This window comes from Manis javanica, chromosome 8 (assembly GCF_040802235.1).
Source record: "Manis javanica isolate MJ-LG chromosome 8, MJ_LKY, whole genome shotgun sequence".
NCBI classification, from domain to species: domain Eukaryota; kingdom Metazoa; phylum Chordata; class Mammalia; order Pholidota; family Manidae; genus Manis; species Manis javanica.
This window is the reverse complement of record NC_133163.1, coordinates 35,292,263-35,309,859: the sequence shown is the minus strand read 5'-3', so window position 1 is coordinate 35,309,859 and position 17,597 is coordinate 35,292,263. Positions and strand designations below refer to the sequence as shown.

The window sequence follows — 17,597 nt, the reverse complement described above, 5'->3', positions numbered from 1 at the left end:
GTAGCCCATTTAGTTATTTTTGCTTTTATTTCTCTTGCCTGGGGAGACATCCAGGAAAAAATTTCTAATGTTGATGTTTAAGAATGTATTGTCTATGCTTTCTTCTAGGAGTTTTATGGTTTCAGGTGTTATATTTAGGTCTTTAATCCATTTTGAGTTTATTCTTGATTATGGGGTAAGACAATAATCCAGTTTCATTCTTTTGTATGTAGCTGTCCAGTTTTACCAACACCATTTACTGAAAAGACTGTCTTCACCCCATTGTGTATTCTTGCCTCTTTGGTCATAGATTAATTGACCATATAGTTATGGATTTATTTTTGGGCTCTCTGTTCCATTGGTGTCTGTATTTGTTCTTACGGCAATAACCATACTGTTTTGATTTCTGAAGCTTTTTGGTACAGTTTGAAATCAGGGAGTGTGACATCTCCAACTTTGTTCTTCTTCCTTAAGATTGTTTTTGACTCTTTGAGGTCTGTTGTGGTATTTTGATAGGGATTGCATTGAATCTGTAAACTGCTTTGGGCAGTATGACCATTTTAACAATATTACTTCTTCCTGTCCATGAGTATGGAATAGCTTTCCATTTATTTGTATCATCTTCAATTTCTTTCATCAGTGTTTTATAATTTTCAGAGAACAGGTCTTTCACCTCCTTGATTAGATTTATTCCTAGGTATTTTATTCTTTTTGATGCATTTGTAAATGGGTTTGTTTTTTTAATTTCTGCTAATGTTTTCTCTTTCTGCTAGTGTATTATTTGTATATAGAAATGCATCAGATTTTTGTATGTTGATTTTATACCCTGAGACTTTACTGAATTCATTTATTCTAGTAGTTTTTTGGTGGAATCTTTAGGATCTTCTGTACATAGTATGTCATCTGCAAATAGTAACAGTTTTAGTTCCTTACCAATCTGGAAGCCTTTTATTTATTTTTCTTGTCTGATTGCTGTGGCTGGGACTTCTAGGACTATGTTGATTAAAAGTGGTGAGAGTAGGCATCCTTGTTTTATTCCTGATGTTAGAGGAAAAGCTTTCAGCTTTTCATCATTGAGTATGATGTTATCTGGGTTTGTCTTTTATGGCCTTTATTATGTGAAGATATTAACTTTATTAAGAGTTTTATCATGAGTGGATATTTAACTTTGGCAAGTACTTGTTCAGCACCTGTTGAGATCATACGGTTTTTATCCTTCCTTTTGTTAATGTGGTATATCACATTGATTGATTGTGGGTAGTGAACCGTCCTTGCATCCTTGGGATAAATCCTACTCAATGGGGTGAATGATCTTTTTAATGTATTTTTGAATTCAGTTTGCTGATTTATTTTTATTTTTGCATCAGTGCTCATCAGGGATATTGGTTTGTAATTTTCCTTTATAGTGCATTATCTGGTTTTGGTACGAGGGTGGTGCTGGCCTTGTAGAATGAAGTTGGAAGCTTTGGAATAGTTTGAGTAGGGGAGGTTTCAACTCTTCGTCAAATGTTTGGTAGGATTCACCTGTGAAGCCATCTAGTCCTGGGATGGGAGGTTGTTGATTACTTATTCAATTTTATTACTAGTAATTGGCTTGGTTAAATTTTCTTTTTCTTCATGGGTTCAATCTTGGAAGATTATATGTTTCTAGCAATTTATCCATATCTTCTAAGTTGTCCAATTTGTTGGCATATAGTTTTTCATAATGCTCTTTTATAATCATTTTTATTTCTCTGGTGTCAGTTATAACTTCTTTCTCATTTGTGATGTTGAGTCTTCTCTCTTCTTGATGAGTCTAGCTAAAGGTTTATAAATTTTATTTTTCGGAAAACTAGTTCTTAGTTTCATTGATCTTTTGTATTGTTTTTTAAGTCTCTATTTCATTTATTTCCTCTTTCATCTTTGTTATTTCCTTCCTTCTACCAACTTTGGGCTTTGTTTGTTCTTCTTTTTCTAGTTCCTTTAAGTGTTGGGTTAGATTGTATATTTGAGATATTCTTGCTTCTTGTGGTAGATCTGTATTGCTGTAAGCTTCCCTCCTAGGATTGCTTTTCCTTATCCCAAAGATTTTGAACTTTTGTATTTCTATTTTCATTTTACTCCAAGTATTTATTGATTTCTTCAGTGTTACATTGGTTATTTAGTAGCATGCTATTTAATCTCCACATGTTTTTGCTTTTTCCCTTTTTTTCCCCTTGTAGTTGATTACCAGTTTTATATAATTGTGGTCAGAAAAGGTGCTTGATATAATTTAAGTCTTCTTAAATTTACTGAGACTTGCTTTGTGGCCTAATGTGATCTATTCTGGAGAATGTTCCATGTGTGCTCTACCTTTTTTGAATGTAATGTTTTCTGTGTATCTGTTATTTCCATTTGGTCTGATGAGTTGTTCAAATCTACCGTTTCCTTATTGATTTTCTGTCTGGATGACCTATCAATTGATGTTAGTGGGGGTGTTAAAGTCCCCTAGTATTATTGTATTACTGTCAGTCTCTCCCTTTATGTCTGTTAATATGTGCTTTATATAGTTAGGTGCTCCTCTGTTGGATGCATAGATATTTCTAATTGCTGTATCTTACTGGGTTGTGCCCTTAATCATTATATAACATCCTTACTTTGTCTTTTGTTACAGTCTTTGTTTTAAAGACTGTTTTATCTGATATAAATATTACTACTCCAGCTTATTTTCTTCATTCCTATTTGCATGGAATACCTTTACATCTCTTCACTTTCAATCTGTGTATGTTTTTAGGTCTAAGCTGAATCTCCTGTGGACAGCAAATAGATGGATCTTGTTTTTTTTTAAATTCATTCATTCACCCTGTGTCTTTTGATCATATTATTTAGCCCACTCACATTTTAAATAATTATTGATAGGTATGTTCTTATTGCCATTTTGTTAAATGTTTTGTGGTGTTCTTTGTTCTTCTCTGCTCCTTTCGTTATCTCTTGCTGTCCCCTCATGAATTATGACTTTCTTTAGTTAGATATTTGGATTCCCTTCTGGTGCATTTTATGTATCCATTATAGGTTTTTGACTTGTTATGGTTACCACAGGGTTCTTGTTTGACATCCTGCATATATAGCGATCTGTAATAAGTTGATGTTCACTTAAGTTTGAATACATTCTAACAACACTACACTTTTTACTCCCACCCCACATTTTTATGTATATGATGCCTTTTACACGTTTTTATTTAGTGATTCCCTTAACTAATTTTTAGATGTAGTGATTATGCTACTTTTGTCTTTTTGGATTTCATACTAGCTTTTAAGTGATTAATCTTTTATGCCTGTGACATACTTTTGCTTTACTCTATGGAACTTTTGCTTTCATATTTTTCTTCTTTCTAGTTAGAGTCTTTTCTTTTCCTTTTAAGGGAGACCCTTTAACATCTTTTGTAAGACTGGATTAATGTTGGTGAATTCTTTTAACTTATGTTTATCTGTGAAGCTCTTTATCTCCCCTTCCATTCTGAATGATAATCTTGCTGTGTAGAGTAATCCTGGTTGAAAGTTTTTCCCTTTCAGCACTCTGAATATGTCAGGTATGACACTCCCTTCTGGCCTGTAGAGTTTCTGATGAAAAATCAGCTGTGATAGCCTTATGGGGTTTCCCTGGTAGGTAACTTGTTGCTTTTCTCATGCCAAAGAATCTCTCTTTGTCTTTGATTATTATCAATTATGATGTCTCTTGGTGTGGACCTCCTTGGGTTTATCTTGATTGGGGCTCTCTCAGTTTCCTGGACCTGGATGTCTTTCCTTTCCCAAGTTAGGGAAATTTTTAGCTATTTCTTCAAGGAAATTTTCTCCTTTTACTCTCTTTTCTCCTTTGGGGACTCTATCATGTGAATGTTTAGATGTTTGATATTGTCCTAGAGCTCCCTTAACCCATCTTCATTTCTTTTTATTCTTTCTGCTGTTCTGCTTGAGTGCTTTCCATTACTCTTATCTTTCAAAGAGCTGATCTGTTCTACTTCATCTTCTAGTCTGCTGCTGAGACCCTGTACTGTATTTTTCATTTCATTTATTGTATTCTTCAGCTCTGGTTTTTTTTACATTTTCCCCTTGTAATAGTTATTACTGAGTTCCTGCATTCTTCTTTCAAGTCTGCTGGGCATATTTATAATAACGAATTTGAACTCTTTATCTGGTAGGTTGCTTAACTCTGTTTCAGTTAGTTCTTTATCTGAAGGTTGATATTAGAAAATGTTAAATACTAATGTGTGTCAAGCCAATGTGTTAGAAACCAAGACAGTATGCAAAGATGAGCAAACATAGTCTTAACTCTTATGTTATACACAGTATTTGGGGGATGGGGTGGGAAGGCAAGTTGAAAAAGATTTAGAAATTTGAACTATTTCTCTTGGGAATTTAAAAGAGTGTTGGTATTATATAACTGATGGAAATTTTAGTGTTTGCCTTCTGATTTCAGGTTAGCAGAAAGGACAATAACTGTAAAAGTATCTTTTTTTTTGCTTTATAAAATGTAATTTTATTATATACTAATTTTATTTTTACTCTGCTATTTTATAAGGCAAGGCATAACATTTTCACAAGGCTTTTTTTGTGACTATAGTCAATGTGCAACACACAATAGTGGTCCAGCTCTCTAAAGAACAGTCACTGGACAAACTGGACACCCTCTCACTTATGCACAAGTCTGCATGGATAAGTACTAAAGTTTTAGACTTGTGTGCTTTATTTCCCCCTATAGTGTATTAAGAAATGACTTGCACTTTAATTTGCCAAAAGCAATACATATATTCTGGCAGCAGTATGCTCCTTCTGTTACATAGTAAAGTGAATACCAGAATTTTTAAGGCAAGAGGAATTGGTGAATTTTTATTGGGAAGGAAAGTTATCAACTTAAACAGCAGCAAATGGAGAAGAAAGAAACTGTCTATTGTCACAGATATACAATACCTTCATCATATATGATACAGGAGGTATTTCAGTTTGTGACCTCTAGCCCACAAATGTCAAATGCTTTTCCATTCAATCTAATACTTCTGGATTCCTACCAAAAAGTAACACATTAAGAGTATAGCAAGGTTGCTTAGTAAAGGGAAACCCCCAGAGAAGAGTAAGAGAGGGAATATCAAAATTAAGAAGTTTTGTAGCATACTCTTTAAGTTGTAATTAACAAATTTTCATGTCTTCACGGTAATACAGGACAATCACTTGCAGAACTAGTTCAGATTACTTAAAAATCAGATACATTTTTAGTTTTCTACTAAGTGTTTGGAGGTTACTTAGGTTTATATGAAATGAAGCTATTAATACTTTCCTACAGCAGTAACTATGCAACAGGAGGGCCAGGACAAACACAAATCAAGGAATGGAGTTTTCCCAAAGCTGTAGTGTGAAAAGATTACTATAAACACTGTGAGATTCCATGCACGTGAATAGGTTTCTTTGTGATAAGAAATTCAAATGGAATAAGGAGTGGAAATGTGTAAAAAGGCAATTTGAGGGAAAGAAGGATGACACCCTGTATGCACTTAGTTTTTCTGCTCTTTCTGCCACATTACATTCTTCTATACTGTCTGATGTCCATGATGCTAGGTTGTCTCTAAGCAACTGCATTATGAGGGTGCTGTCTTGGTATTTGTTGTGTCAGGTTCTGCAATGGCATCGTCAGAAGTTGGCCAGTGTGCAGGCAAACTCTGGGTTATTACAGATCTCATAGTAAAATACAGAAAAGTTAAGAGCCAGCCCCAAGTAGATTGAGTATGTGGGTTGCATCTCTTCCTCACATACATCAACAGCCTCTTGGTAAGCACTTGGTAATTATCTGCTCTTTGTTTTGGATCATCACCACATATAACAACTTCACCAAGATAATAATCCCTTCATTTTCAGATAGAAGACCTTTACTCTCTGGATTAGTTCCATTGGCTATTAAATTTTTAAGGCAAGAGGAATTGGTGAATTTTTATTGGGAAGGAAAGTATCAACTTAAACAGCAGCAAATGGAGAAGAAAGAAACTGTCTATTGTCACAGATATATAATAACCTTCATCATTATATGATACAGGAGGTATTTCAGTTTATTATTTATCATCAGTTAATTATTTTTCAGTTATTTATCAGTTAATTATTCAACAAATAGCATTTTTCTATTTTCTGATTACTGGGTGCTGTTTATTTGCACTCAGCTGGTATTTGCCTATTTCATTTTAATGATTGCTATTTTTTCTGCTACATATTATGCCTTCATTATGTGCTTCAGGGCAACTTATTAACATATGAATGGTATTAATAGAATACATCTAATTTTTGGAAAACTTTAGCATTCAAGTGCTAATCCCAAAGTTGATTTAACTCATAGTACCCCTTTAAAAGAGTTAAAATAGTGCTTCTAGCCAAGACAGATACTTGTATCCTTCTACCTGACACACTAACTGGACAAAAGATATGAAACAACAGTTCTTAAGACATTTGCCATGAGGCAACAACACAGGACATTGATCCCTGAGACAGGAAACAAATTAGATTAGACCTGTAATTGCTCTAACCTTGAGAGAGTTTTTAGGCATGGAGCAGGGCAGTAGAGTCCAGGAGGAGTCTAGAGATATCCTTGAGTTGAGATAGAGTTGGGAGGCTGGGGAGCCAAGTAGCTAGAGTTCACACAGCAGAGTTCTAGAGAGGAGAGAGTTCTAAGAGAATTTTGCATATTTGCAGAGATCCCTTTGAAAAAACCCTCTGAGTACTGATCAGTACATACCTGTGAGTAAACTACTTGAGGCCAAGGAAAAACCACCCCAAAGGAACTAAGGAAACAATACAATACTCAGCTCACACAACACCAGGAATAGATCCTGAATCCATCAGAGTCGAAAATCTCATAGTTCACAGAGTGTCAGTTAGAACATCTTCAGCATTCTAGTTTTCATTACTGAATATTGGATTTCATTCTTTTTTTCCATGTCTTTCTTTAATATATATTCAGTCTTTATTCCAGCTTCTAGACCATATGGAACATGTTCTTAATAACTTTTTAAAATTTTTTTATCATTAATCTACAATTACATGAAGAACATTATGTTTACTAGGCTCTCCCCTACCCCAAGTCCCCCCCACAAACCCCATTACAGTCACTGTCCATCAGCATAGTAAGATGTTGTAGAATTACTACTTGTCTTCTCTGTGTTGCACAGCCCTCCCCATGCCCCCCCCACATTATACATGCTAATCATAATACCCCCTTACTTCTTCCCCACCCTTATTCCTCCCTACTCTCCCATTCTCCCCAGTCTCTTTCCCTTTGGTAACTGTTAGTCCCTTCATGGGTTCTGTGATTCTGCTGCTGTTTTGTTCATTCAGTTTTTCCTTTGTTCTTATACTCCACAGAGGAGTGAAGTCATTTGGTATTTGTCTTTCTCTGCTTGGCTTATTTCACTGAGCATAATACCCTACAGCTCCATCCATGTTGTTGCAAATTGTAGGATTTGTTTTCTTCTTATGGCTGAATAATACTCCATTGTGTATATGTACCACATCTTCCTTATCCATTCATCTACTGATGGACACTTAGGTTGCTTCCATTTCTTGGCTATTGTAAATAGTGCTGCTACAAACATAGGGGTGCATCTGTCGTTTTCAAACTGGAGTGCTGTGTTCTTAGGGTAGATACCTACAAGTGGAATTCCTGGGTCAAATGGTAAGTCTATTTTGAGCATTTAGAGGAACCTCCATACTGCTTCCCACAATGGTTGAACTAATTTACATTCCCACCAGCAGTGTAGGAGGGTTCCCCTTTCTCCACAACCTCGCCAACATTTGTTGTTGTTTGTCTTTTGGATGGTAGCCATCCTTATTGGTATGAGGGGATATCTTATTGTGGTTTCAATTTGCATTTCTCTGATAACTAGCATTGTGGAGCATCTTTTCATGTGTCTGTTGGCCATCTGAATTTCTTCTTTGTAGAACTGTCTGTTCAGCTCCTCTGCCCATTTTTTAATTGGATTATTTGCTTTTTGTTTGTTGAGGTGCATGAGCTCTTTATATATTTTGGATGTCAAGCCTTTATTGGATCTGTCATTTATGAATATATTCTCCCATACTGTAGGGTACGTTTTTGTTCTATTGATGGTGTCCTTTGCTGTACAGAAGCTTTTCAGCTTGATATAGTCCCACGTGTTCATTTTTGCTTTTGTTTTCCTTACCTGGGGAGATATGTTCATGAAGAAGTCGCTAATGTTTATGTCCAAGACATTTTTGCCTATGTTTTTTTCTAAGAGTTTTATGGTTTCATGACTTACATTCAGGTCTTCAATCCATTTTGAATTTACTTTTGTGTATGGGGTTAGAGAGTGATCCAGTTTCATTCTCTTACATGTAGCTGTCCAGTTTTGCCAGCACCGTCTGTTGAAGAGACTGTCATTTCCCCATTGTATGTCCATGGCTCCTTTATCAAATATTAATTGACCATATATGTTTGGGTTAATGTCTGGAGTCTCTAATCTGTTCCACTAGTCTGTGGCTCTGTTCTGTGCCAGTACCAAATTGTTTTGATTACTATGGCTTTGTAGTAGAGCTTGAAGTTGGGGAGTGAGATACCCCCCCACTTTATTCTTCTTTCTCAGGATTGCTTTGGCTCTTCGGGGTCTTTGGTGTTTCCATATGTATTTTTGAACTATTTGGTCCAGTTCGTTGAAGAATGTTGTTGGTAATTTGATAGGGATTGCATTGAATCTGTATATTGCTTTGGGCAGGATGGCCATTTTGACTATATTAATTCTTCCTAGCCAAGAGCATGGAATGAGTTTCCATTTGTTAGTGTCCTCTTTAATTTCTCTTAAGAGTGTCTTATAGTTTTCAGGGTATAGGTCTTTCACTTCTTTGGTTAGGTTTATTCCTAGGTATTTTATTCTTTTTGATGCAATTGTGAATGGAATTGTTTTCCTGATTTCTCTTTCTGTTGGTTCACTGTTAGTGTATAGGAAAGCCACCTATTTCTGTGTGTTAATTTTGTTTCCTGCAACTTTGCTGTATTCCGATATCAGTTCTAGTAGTTTTGGAGTGGAGTCTTCAGGGTTTTTTATGTACAATATCATGTCATCTGCAAATAGTGACAGTTTAACTTTTTTTTTACCAATCTGGATTCCTTGTATTTCTTTGTTTTGTCTAATTGCCATGGCTAGGACCTCCAGTACTATGTTGAATAACAGTGGGGAGAGTGGGCATCCTTGTCTTGTTCCTGATCTCAGAGGAAAAGCTTTCAGCTTCTTGCTGTTCAGTATGATGTTGGCTGTGGGTTTCTGATATATGGCCTTTATTATGTTGAGGTACCTGCCCTCTATACCCATTTTGCTGAGAGTTTTTATCATGAATGGATGTTGAATTTTGTTGAATGCTTTTTCAGCATCTATGGAGATGATCATGTGGTTTTTGTCCTTTTTGTTTATGTGGTAGATGATGTTGATGGATTTTCGAATGTTGTACCATCCTTGCATCCCTGGGATGAATCCCACTTAGTCGTGGTGTATGACTCTTTTGATATATTTTTGAATTTGGTTTGCTCATATTTTATTGAGTATTTTTGCATCTACATTCATCAGGGATAATGGTCTGTAATTTTCTTTTTTGGTGGGGTCTTTGCCTGGTTTTGGTATTAGGGTGATGTTGGCTTCATAGAATGAGTTTGGGAGTATTCCCTCCTCTTCTATTTTTTGGAAAACTTTAAGGAGAATGTGTATTTTATCTTCTCTGTATGTCTGATAAAATTCCAAGGTAAATCCATCTGGCCTGGGGTTTTTTTTCTTGGGTAGGTTTTTGATTACCACTTCAGTTTCTTTTCTGGTAATTGGTTTGTTTAGATTTTGTGTTTCTTCCTTGGTCAGTATTGGAAGGTTGTATTTTTCTAGGAAGTTGTCCATTTTTTCTAAGTTTTCCAGCTTCTTAGCATATAGGTTTTCATAGTATTCTCTAATAATTCTTTGTATTTCTTTTGGGTCTGTCGTGATGTTTCCTTTCTCGTTTCTGATTCTGTTGATTTGTGTTGAGTCTCTTTTTCTATTAATAAGTCTGGCTAGAGGCTTGATTATTTTGTTTATTTTCTCAAAGAACTAGCTCTTGGTTTCATTGATTTTTTTTGTTTTATTCTCAATTTTATTCATTTCTTCTCTGATGTTTATTATGTCCCTCCTTCTGCTGACTTTAGGTCTTATTTGTTCTTCTTTTTCCAATTTTGATAATTGTGACGTTAGGCTATTCATTTGGGTTTGTTCTTCCTTCTTCAAGTGTGCCTGGATTGCTATATACTTTCCTCTTAAGACTGCTTTCACTGTGTCGCACAGAAGTTGGGGCTTTGTGTTGTTGTTGTCATTCATTTCCATATATTGCTCGATTTCCATTTTAATTTGGTCGTTGATCCATTGACTGTTTAGAAGCATGTTGTTAAGCCTCCATATGTTTGTGAGCCTTTTTTCTTTCTTTGCACAATTTATTTCTAGTTTTATACCTTTGTGGCCTGAAAAGTTTGTTGGTAGAATTTCAGTGTTTTTGAATTTAGTGAGGCCCTTTTTGTGGCCTAGTATGTGGTCTATTCTGGTGAATGTTCCATGTGCACTTGAGAAGAATGTGTATCCTGTTGCTTTTGGGTGTAGAGTTCTATAGATGTCTATTAGGTCCATCTGTTCTAGTTTGTTGTTCAGTGCCTCTGTGTCCTTACTTATTTTTTGTCTGGTGGATCTTTCCTTTGGAGTGAGTGGTGTGTTGAAGTCTCCTAAAATGAATGCATTGCATTTTATTTCCTCCTTTAGTTCTGTTAGTATTTGTTTCACATATGCTGGTGCTCTTGTTTTGGGTGCATATATATTTATAATGGTTATATCCTCTTGTTTGGACTGAGCCCTTCATCATTATGTAATGTCCTTCTTTATCTCTTGTTACTTTCTTTGTTTTGAACTCTATTTCGTGTGGTACTAGTACTGTAACACCTGCTTTTTTCTCCCTATTGTTTGCATGAAATATCTTTTTCCATCCCTTGACTTTTAGTCTGTGTATTTCTTTGGGTTTGAGGTGAGTCTCTTGTAAGCAGCCTATAGATGGGTCTTGTTTTTTTATCCGTTCAGTGACTCTATGTCTTTTGATTGGTGCATTCAGTCCATTTACGTTTAGGGTGATTATCGATAGGTATGTACTTAATGCCATTGTATGCTTTAGATTCGTGGTTACCAAAGGTTCCAAGTTACTTTCCTTACTATCTAAGAATCTAACTTACCTCACTTAGTATGCTGTTATAAACACAATCTAAAGGTTCTTTTCTATTTCTCCTCCTTTTTCTTCCTCCTTCATTCTTTATACATTAGGTTTCAAATTCTGTACTTTTTGTCTATCCCTTCAGTGACTTTGGTGATTGTCAGTTTAATTTTGCATTTTCCTCACCATCAGCTGCTCCACCCTCCCTACCGTGGTTTTACTGCCTCTGATGACAACTTTCCAACCCTAGTCACACTTCCATCTATAGCAGTCCCTCCAAAATAGACTGCAGAGATGGTTTGTGGGAAGTAAACTCTCTCAGCTTTTGCTCATCTGGTAATTGTGTAATCCCTCCTTCAACTTTAAATGATAATCTTGCCGGATAAAGTAATCTTGGTTCCAGGCCCTTCTGCTTCATGGCTTTAAATACATCATGCCACTCCGTTCTTGCCTCTAAGTTTTCTGCTGAGAAGTGTGATGTTAGCCTGATGGGTTTTCCTTTGTATGTGATCTTATTTCTGCCTCTGGCTGCTTTTAACAGTCTTTCCTTATCCCTTGATCTTTCCCGTTTTAATTACTATGTGTCTTGGTGTTGTCTTCCTGGGTTCCTTGTGGTGGGATATCTGTGGATCTGCATGGCCTGAGAGACTATGTCCTTCCCCATATTGGGGGAAGTTTTCAGAACTACCTCCTCAAAGACACTTTCTATCCCTATAATGCGAATATTGTTCTGGTATCCCTATAATGCGAATATTGTTCTGCTTGGATTGGTCACACAGTTCTCTCAATATTCTTTCATTTTTAGAGATCCTTTTTTCTTTCTGTGCCTCAGCTACTTTGTGTTCCTTTTCTCTAGTTTCTATTTCATTTATTGTCTCCTCCACCGTATCCAACCTGCTTTTAATACCCTCCATTGTGCTCTTCAATGATTGTATCTCCGACCTGAATTCATTCCTGAGTTCTTGGATGTCTTTCCGTACCTCCATTAGAATGTTGATGATTTTTATTTTGAACTCCCTTTCAGGAAGAGTCACGAGGTCCATATCATTGAAATCTTTCTCGGGAGTTGTATTAATAATTTTACTCTGGACAAGGTTCCTTTGGCATTTCATGTTTGTATGTGGCACCCTCTAGTGTCCAGAAGCTCTATTCTGGAGCTGCTCAGCCCCTGAAGCAATGTCGGGGGTCACAGGGGAGCGGTACTGGTGCCTACGGGGTGGAAAGAGCTGTTCCCTGCCTCCCGGCTGCTGTGCCTGTCTCCACTGCCTGAGCCAGTGGGCCGGTCACATAGGTATAAGTTTTTGTCCCAGAGCAGCCAGATATGGATCCCTGCTTTCCACAAGTGGCCGATATCCCAGTCTCCCCAGGAACTCTGCCTGTATTAACTTTCCAACCTGGTAGTCATATGAGTCCCATGAAAGCACCATGAAATGTAGGTTTGTGCTCCCAGCACAGATCTCTGGAGCTAGGTATTCAGCAGTGGCAAGCCTTCCACTCTCTCCCTGCTTTATTTTTCTTCTTCCTGCCAGTGCGCTGGGGTGGGGGAGGGGCTCGGGTTCCGTGGAGCTACAGCTCTGGTATGTTACCCCATTCGGTGAGGTCTGCTCTTTTCTCCAGGTGTGTGCAGTCTGATGCCATCTTCTTAACTGTTGCTCTCTCAGGATTAGTTGCGCCAATTAAATTTTCTAATTGTCTCCAGTTTTAGGAGGAAGCCTCTGTCTCTCCTCTCACACCGCCATCTTTAATTTATAATAACTTTTAATATTCTAGTTACCTACTGGTATCAACTGTGTAGTGTCTGGGCTGATTTTAGTTGATTGATATTTCTCTTTATTATAGCTCTATTTTCTTTCTTTTTTTAAAATTTAATATGCTTGAAAATCAGTTGACCCTTCTCAGGCATGTACAAAAGGCTGAAAATATTACCTTGTTGGATTGCTGGATATTTCTGTATTCCTAAAATATTCTTGAATTTTTTTCTGTTATGTATATAAGTTGCCTGGAAGTGTGTGATCCTTTAAATTATTGCTTTTAATCTTTGTTAAGTGAGATCATTTAGTTTAATTTTGCCCTAATGCTGAAGCAAAACCTTCCTGAATATTTTATTTGGTGCCTTGTGAGTTACGAGGTTTTCCATTTAGCTAACCTTTGTTGGAGATGTTGAGGATCAGGTCGTTCTTTCAAGGTTTGTTTTTAAGCTCTGTTGAAATCATTATAGAGCAGTCTTTAATCCAGGACTAATTTAGCCCTGCTGAAATCTTTACTTATTGCCAGAAGTATACAAGATCTCTTTACTCTGGTTGAATGGAACTCACATGTCCCCAGCTCTGTATGAACCTTGCTATTTCAGTTTTTTACCTTCTTGGCAGTTATTTTTTGCCTGACCTCATGGAATTTGATCTTAAGTGTGTGCAAATTAGTATTATGTCAGATTCAAGTTGCCTTCTGTGTCGATGTCTGGAGCTTTTTTCTGTGTAACTCCCTCCCCTCTGGTACATTATTTTGGAAATTTTTGCCAACTGTACCTTTCTGAACTGTGATCTTTGTCTTTTCAAGTTAGTGATTTTGCTATGCTTGTTTTGAATCTCCCTCCCTCATTGGTGTCTAGAACATCTCTTGGCAGAAAATCAACGTGTTCATAGGGCTTATTTAGCGTTTTCCCTTCTCTAAGGGAATGCAGATCTATACTAATTGTTCAAAGTCTACAACTGTTGTGTCATATATTTTGACTAGTTTTGAAGTTGGTCACAGTCTAAGGGTAAATCTGGTACTATTTTCTGTAATGGCTAGCAGCTTAAATCCTATACTAGCAGATTGTTTTGGGAGTTTGGTAAAGACTTTTGGGTGAAGTTACAGGAAAGGATCACAGTGAACCTTGGCTGGCTTTATAGTTAATGGCCATTTATGAATTGTATGTGTATGAGCCCAGGGAGTAGTTGAGTTGGCAGTGCTTTGTTCTTCTCCACCAGTTGTATCAGGTGAGATAATGTAAATAGTAAAGCTTTATACAAATGTACTTGTTACTTTTGGTTTAGAGTAACTTATTGAATTCTTATAGGCTGTCCTGCCTCAGAATAGATTTTTGACTCTTGAAATCTAAAATGAAAATAGTTGGATTGCCTTTTTGGTAGGGGAGTTGGAATTGGTAATGATGCTTCTACGTTATTTCTAATCACCAAAAATTGATTTCAGTAGGCTTTGATGTCATTGGAAAAGAACTGCATCTCACAGTTAATAATAATGTCAATCTGAGAATAATCTTGCATTGTAGCAACAGTAGAATTACTGGCAGAAAGACATATTTCCCAAGAATGTATTGTGACTTTATATTATTCTTGGGTTTTTGTATTTAGTGACTTGCAGATACATATTAGTGAACATTTGATGTGTGAATCTTTATTAAGATCATTTCACTTGTTGGTTAATCATAATGATTACTTTCTATGTGTCAAACATGGTACCAGATGATGGACAGATAGTGACAAAAGTGGGGAATAGGGTCCTTAATCAGAAGACTGCATTAGGTGGTGTGTATATAAGACAACAACGTAGTCTGTAAATGATTAATGGAGTTCAGAATGATCATATCAGCCCTCAGAGAGGTATGGAGGGGCTGAATTTTGAGAAAGTTGGTTGATGTTTATTGATAAAGAGGATAAGAAAGAATAGTGTGTTGCAGGGAGACAGCTGAGGATGGCACAATTGTTCTGTGGAAAGCAAGCAAATTAAATTGGCTTGAGTAGAAGTTTGTGTAGAAGATAGACAGAAATTAGGCTGAAGAGCTAGTTGGGAGTGGGGGGATGTAGAAGATTTTGAGTGTTAGTTTGAAAAGGGACATTTCTGATTGCTTTATATGTTAAGCAGTAGACAAAGTTAAAGAATTTCATGTTTACAAAGCAAGTTTTATGGTGCTGACTTATTTTAATATGAGCTATGAAAGAAACTATGTTTGAGTATAATTTGCAGAATGAAAATCCATTCCCTATTGGGATTTAAAAAGCACTGCTTGCAGAGTAAGTGAATATACAGAAGTTTTAACATGTATGACTGGCAACTTAAGGGAAAAAAGGGGATTTTTAAAAAACGTATAATCATGCTAGCTAAAATTTGAGTAGAACTGAAGTTAATATATTTTTCTTGTTCCAGGTTGCTGCTTTTGCTGAGAGAGTCCCCATGAACTTGATGGTGTTTTCATTCAAGATACAGTGCTCAATATATCGACTTTATTGATTAACTGAAAAATTCAGGTTAGTACAATTTGTGGACAGCATTTCTCTGTTCCAATTGTATGTTAATATTTTGAGAAATGGATGTACCAGTGAAGTGAAAAGGCCAAGTCAATCTAAACTCTATTACATTGTGTATTAGTTAAACATTTTCTGACTATCTACAATCTGCAGTACATAAATTAAAAATGTTTTACTTCTCATTTAATGGTTTTGTATTTTTAAGTGAGGGACTAGACAAAACAAGTTGTGGCTGAATATGGCATATTGTACTTTTGACATTGTGTGCATATTTGGTGCTGAATAATAACTCACCTTAAAATATTTTGACATTTTAAGTAGTTGACTTTTAAAGGTTTCATTCTTATACAGATTTCAATCATACATTAAATGTTTAATTTATTTGTTTTTAGTGTTTAGTCTGTGAATTTTGACATATGTATCTTCATCACTGTAATAGTCTGAATTCACTCATGTTGCTTCTTTGTAGTCAGACTCTCCCTCCACCTCAAACCCCTGGCAACTACTGATCTGTTTTTGTTCTTGTAGTTTACTTTTACCAATAAGTCATTTAAATGGAATCATTTAGTATGTAGCTTTTAAAATCTGGCTTCTTTCAGTTAGCATAATACATTTGGATTTATCCATGTTATATACACTAGTAGTTTGTTCTTTTTCTTTTTTTTATTGGTGAATAATATTCTACTATATGAATTTGGTTTATCCATTTGCCAGCTGATGAATGTTTGGGGAGTTTCTTGTTTTTGGTGATTATTGCAGTCATGCTTTTCTTTCTTTTTTTATTGTGATAAAAAAACACATAACAAAATTAACAGTCTTAACAATTTTTAAGTGTACAGTTCATGGTGTTAAATACATTCGCATTGCTGTACGGACATAACCACAACTCTTTTCATCACCATAACTCTTTCTTGTAAAACTGAAACCCCATATGTATTAAGCAATAACTGTCCAGTCACTGTGCCCCCTAGCTCCTGGCAACCACCATTGTACTTTCTGTTTTTATGATTTTGACTACTTTGAGTACCTTATATGAGTGGAGTCATCAGTATGTCTTTTTGTGAATGGCTTTTTTCCATTTAGCATAATGTGTTCAAGGTTCATCCATATTGTAATATATTGCAGGATTTTTTTAAGGCTGAATAATATTCCATTGTATATATGTGTCACATTTTGTATATCCACTTGCCAGTTGATGGACACTTGTGTTGTTTCTTATGATTATGAATAATGAGGCTATGAACATAAGTTCTTCAAGACCCTGATTTCAGTTCTTTTCGGTATATACTCAGAGGTGGAATTGCTAGATAATATGGTAATTATATTTTTAATTGTTTGAGAAACTACCATACTGTTTTACACAGGGGCTGTACCATTTTATATTCCTGTCACTAGTGCACAAGGGTTCCAGTTTCTCTACATCCTTGGCAAGACTTTCATTTTCTTTCTTTCTTTTTTTTTATAGTAGCCATCTTAATGAGTATAAGGTAGTATCTCATAGTTTTCATTCATGTTTTTCCAATGACTGGTGATGTTGAGCATCTTTTCATGTGCTTATTAAACCATTTGTATGTATTTGGAGAAATGTCTATTTAGTCCTTTTTCCAGTTTTGAACTGGGCTCTTTTACTGTTTGTGAGTTTTAGGAGTTCCCTAAATATTCTGTGTATTAATCCCTTATCAGACATATGATTTGCAACCAGTCTTTCCCATTCTGAGGGTTGCCTTTTTACTGTGAATGGTGTCTTTTGATGCACAAAATTTTTAGATTTTCATGAAGTTCAACTTGTCTATTTTTCTTTTTCTTTTACCTGTGCCTTTGGTGAAGAAATCCAAGAAATCATTGCAACATTCAGTGTTGTGAAGATTTGTCCTTTGTTTTCTTCAATTTCTTAGGTTTCATCTTTAGGTACTTGATCCATTTTGAGTTAATTTTTGTATATGGTATTAGGTAAGGGCCCAGCTTCATTTTTCTGCATGTGGATATCCAGTTTACCCAGCACCATCTGTTGAAAGACTGTCCTTTTTTCTCATTAAATGATTTTGGAACTCTTGTCAAAAATCATTTGACCATATATGTGAGGGCTTATTTCTAAGGCTCTCTATTCTGTTCCACTGATCTACATGCCTGTCTTTATGGCAGTAACACACTGTATTGATTACT

At 35.9% G+C, this 17,597-nt stretch overlaps 1 protein-coding gene across 13 annotated transcripts in view; it reads left to right on the top strand.

The window, feature by feature from the left end:
- Positions 1 to 17,597, top strand: part of FUT8 (fucosyltransferase 8) — a 379,544-nt gene that overhangs the window by 84,129 nt on the left and 277,818 nt on the right. For 12 of the 13 annotated variants that reach the window (XM_073242251.1, XM_037006150.2, XM_073242247.1 and 9 more), the window contains one exon: positions 15,334 to 15,434. The gene's annotated coding sequence lies outside the window, so the exon portion shown is untranslated. Of the gene's footprint in view, positions 1 to 5,738; positions 5,758 to 15,333; positions 15,435 to 17,597 lie in introns of those variants that run through there. The other variant, XM_073242245.1, reaches the window with a different exon arrangement.